The sequence below is a fragment of the Falco punctatus genome (assembly GCF_963210335.1).
Source record: "Falco punctatus genome assembly, chromosome: 2".
NCBI classification, from domain to species: domain Eukaryota; kingdom Metazoa; phylum Chordata; class Aves; order Falconiformes; family Falconidae; genus Falco; species Falco punctatus.
The window spans coordinates 45,767,385-45,772,274 of record NC_137581.1 but is presented as its reverse complement, the minus strand read 5'-3'; positions in this window follow the sequence as shown (position 1 = coordinate 45,772,274).

Sequence of the window (4,890 nt, the reverse complement as noted above, 5' to 3'; positions counted from 1 at the left end):
AAGCAGAGAGAAGAGAGAGAGTGTGTCCTGGATGAAGAGAGTCTGGGAGAAGGCAGCAGAGGGACTGTATGAAGAGTATGATGGTAGTGATGGTAAAAGACCTTGCTGCAGCTTGATAGTTTGGAAAGTGCTGTGATGGCTAGGCACAATGTTAGCCATCAAATGCCTGTATAAAATAATGGCAAAGGAAGACCTGCAATGTAGGTCAGATGAGTTGCTTATAAACTCAGGATAGCAGTGAAGCTGTAACTGAAGAAAACTTCAGAGTAGGGACAGACTATAAAAAGCGAGAGCCTTTTTTTAATTAAAGAAGTCTCCTGAAATTTGAAAAAAAGCAGCAAGCTCCTTTTCCCTTCCAGCAGCTAGAGGGGAGTGGAGTTTCAATTTTATAAATTGCTAACTAATCTGGAGCTAATATAAACTACTAATCACTTACTTATGCCCCAGGTCTAACATCCTCTTCATTCCTGTGTTAGAAAGTGTCCTTCAAAACATTTAGGATATTGAAGTTCCAGCATTTCTTGGGGAAATGAAGAAATAACTGGTTTCTGAGGAAAATTTTAAAATTATTTCTTACTGTATAAGCTGTTGCCACAGCTAAAAAAAAAAAAAAAAATTACAAAAATTTAAAAAAAGGTCTCCAAGCAGAGTTAAAATGTGTTCAAAATAACAAATGGTGACTGACAGCATGGTATGTCATCAGTGTTGCAGTTATCCCAAATAATAGAAAATCCCCACAAATATAAAATTAGGCCACTGAAACAACTGTAACCCTGCCCCATAGTCCCATGGTGCAATAGCCATATGATTAAAGCTTCTCAGTGTCTGCAGTCCCAGAGCAGAATAAATAATTTTTTCATTCCTTGATGTTTTATTTTCAATTCTTTTAGATTAATGGCTGCTACCTTTGCTGTAACGAGTAGAATTTTGAAAAGGTTTTAGATTACATGGCATTTGGTGCCAAGATTAACACTGCTGAAAATTAATCTGTGTATGACTATTCCCATCAGTGAAGCTATCAAAGAATTTCTCCCTTTCCAAAGAGGTTTACAATCCCATTGCTCTTAATGGAACTGAGGGCAAATCCTCCCTCATGTGCTGTGATGGTCAGTACCTTGCTTTGTTTCCAACACACACAAAGTCAACACAAGGCTGCTGACCAATTAACCCCCCAATTAAGCTGCCCCTGTAGGGGCACCTAATTGGCAGGGTGAATTTGCCCATGCTCTTCTGCCAGCAGCTAATCTAAATCTTTGCTTTTTGATAGTTCGTTGTGGCTGTTTACAAGCTGAATTTTGTCTGCACTGCCAGAAGCCTGGAGTCCTTGGTAGGACAAGGTCCTAATCTGTGAGGAACATAAATGGATAAGGGTTTAGGTTCAAGTAATGGGCCTTATGTTTTTGTAACAGAATTGTCTGAGTACAGCTTTCCCTTTGAAGTTGCAAGTATAACGGCAAGGGTGACCACACATTTTTTTACATCTCCTATTTTGGTTCATCATTGTATAAAGCCAATGCAAATGATTACCAACAGCCATTCCTGTAGAGCTCTTTGCCATCTCTATGCAAGACAAGCTCTAGCTGGCTTTCTTTTCCAAGTTTCTTAACTATTCATTCTTTCTCCTTCCCATCCCCCACTTTTGAGGCTTGTTATGTTATGAATTTTCTTTCTCTTTGTCTCTCTTTCCTGGCAAGTGTTCTCTTTGTGGCTAAGTCCTTCCTTTCTGTTGCCAGGCGCTTTTTTTTCCCCCCTTAGGTTGCTAGGCAATATTAGTTTTTCTACTTATTTTACTACTCATGTGACTTCTGCTCACCATCCCCTTCCAACATTACCCCACACCTTTTATTCATTACCACCTCTGCTTGCTCATACAGAGCTGAATAAAATTAAACAAGTGAACACTGGAAGGAGCTTAAATGACAAGTCTTTGCTATACCTAGCCTTAAAGAAGTCAAAATTTATAGCAAAATTCAAATTTTTAAGAATGAGATTTCATATTTCCCCTGAAGGATGCCTTTTAATAAACCCCAAATTTAATGCAAACAATTCTGTTGGAATGAGCAAGGCCTTGGCTGTAGTTATCTAATTTGTTGTCATGCTTAACAAACACAGGATAAAGGGACGTTGAGGTTAAGCTATACTTCACTATGTTTGTTTAAAAACCCAACACAGAGCCCCTCTGGGATGTAATTTCTCAAACCCACTTCAGCAAACAGTGGCATGAATAAGAAATCAATTCCTTTTCTTCCATTGGAAAAGGAGGGGCTAAATGACTGATGTTTTATATCAGAGGATTCAAGTATTGCATAGCAGACATGCTGTCCCAGATGACAGTATGGAAATTACCTTCCTAACAGCTGTGAAATATAAGATTATTATTTTTTTTAATTTACTCCAACTTTTTCCTTCCCCCACCTAAATTGCTTGTCACAGAACGCATTGGCTTGCATCCAAAATGACACACAGCAACATGGAAGAGATGGGTCATTATCACAGCTGATAAGCTTGAGATTAGAGATTCACCTCCCCCTCTCCTGCACCAAACCCCATCCTCCGTTATGGGGAGCTGTTCAAGCCACCCTTCCAGAGCCAGCTTTCTGCTCTTTCCTATCCAAAGTGCCCGTCATGCAAGTTTCTTCCTGAGTTCTCCTCTTCTGTTACAAGAGGCCTAAAGACCAACTCTTGCTTGCCAGACTTTTGACTTTTCTCCATTCATGAGAAAGACCCAGGCTAAGAGGAGCCCTGACAGTGGTGTGTGCCTGTTCTTCCTCTCCACCCCACCCTCAATGCAGAGCAGACCCTGCTCATGATTGCATCTACAGAGGGAAAGAGCTGGCTTTTATGATTGCTCCCTTCATCGGTGGGAGGATCTAGGAGGAGAAGTGGTAGAGTAAAATAATAAACAGAGGTGATATCATAATATCATATTAAAAAGGGACAGTAATCTAGTATCTGTCTGGTTCAGCCTTACATGATGATGCCAGGATACACCTTTTACCACTCTTCCAAAGTGTTGTGCCACAGCTTTCTCCCCTGTATAGCCTTTGCTGAGGTGTCATTCAAGCCTGAATGGAAGGTCAACCTCTCTCCCTTTTGCACATCATTCATGGAGGTTATATTTTTTTTAGCTGCAATAGAAACACTGATAATATATATTGGTATAAAAGGAAAATAAAGCTGACTTCCTGGTCTTTGTTAAACAGAGACTTCTTTTCACCTCTTTTACAGATAACACTTCCAGAAAGTCTCAGTTCCTCTCACATACAGCTCTATAAAAAGAAAAAAAGAGATGTTTCTGGATATTCCTTGTACAGGTTTTATATGAACACACCAGTGTAAATTCTCAGTCAATGTGGATCAAAGTAGTCTTACTGACAGCAGTGCAGATTTATTGCAGCTGAGATTCATGGAAACCTTTAAAATCAGATTGGATGAGTTCCTTTTGTACCACGAAATCCCATCTCTAGGAATTGCAGTTTGTTTTGCCAAACAACCCATTTCATAAACCAATCACGCTGTTTGGTTTTGATATGTGAATATTGTTTGCTTTGTGATGATAAAGCATTTTATTTCTTGGGGGGGGTGGGGTTGACAGAACATATGTAAAAGAAAGGCATTATTGTGCTGAATATGGAAGAAATATTTCATGCTCAAAACAGAAGGAGCAGGGAATGCAAAGAACAGACAATTTCTCTGACTAAATAACCTAAGTTCTCTTTTCTGAGTATTGATTTGACAGAAAAAGTCTGACAGTAAGGTAAAATTAAAGCCAAAATACAAAGGAAGCCTCATGCTGAAATCTTTGCTGTACCCTGCACACTGCCCTTAAAATGTCCTTGACGTCTGACACTGCCTGAGCTCTTCCTAAAGCACATAGAACTGCACATGCATCTTAGCCTTATCACTTCCGTCACCTCCATTACAAGCTTGGTTTAGTAACATCTGTATCAGGAAAAGTTGTCAAGCTCCTTCTTCAAATCTTGTAAAATACATTTGCCCTTGCAGGTCACTCTAGGCCCAAAGTGCAGTAGCCTCCTCCCTTATAGAACTGTCTTATATATGTCTCTTATAGAACTGTCTATGCTTTTCAGATTATTTTTTTTTCTGTGTGATGTTATTTTTCTTGATCTGTCAATGCTATACCATGTTCAACTAGCCTTTATTACCCCTGAGGTTAAAGACCCTTTTCTGTGGATGAGCCTATCCATTCCACTAAGCTTGCTGGCTGAAATTTTGCTGAATTGCAAAGAGTTACTTGTGTAGTAAAAACCTCAGCCTCATGGTTAGTTTTGGGAGCCTTCTAGCACCTATGGTCCAGAACAACACCTGAGTGACTAAAATGTTACTGTCACCAGGGCTTGCTTGCTGAGGTGGATTAGCACCAAGTTAGGCAACCTTCAGAGCTGAACTGGTTCATGCCCAGTCAGCTGTGGTGTCTTTAGACCTTCTTTCCTTGTGCTTACAGGTCCAGAGCTAGCAAGGGCAGAGAAAGCTCTAGTCTGATTTCACTTGCCAGCATGGGTACAGCAGCATGTCTATACATGGTAGATGTGCAGTCTTTCCATGTGGCTTGTTTTGGGGACAGAAAGAAAAGAAGCTGAAAAGCTTTTTCCCATACAAAGCAAAAGCTCCAGCATTGTCCTTCATTTTCTTCACTGTCCTTCCCTCTTCCTTTTTGTCCTTCATTTCCTAATAACATGTAACCTCAGTGCCATGCTGGACTTGATTGCTCCTGAACTTTGGTTCAGCTGATGCCACGTGATGAACCTTGTCAAGGGCAAGAGAGAGCAGGCAGCATTAAGGAGAACGTAACTTCTTTTTTTTTAATCTGATCCTTAAAACCAGAACACAGACTGACAAAGGTAAAACGTAGTTTCAGACTGGTACAGT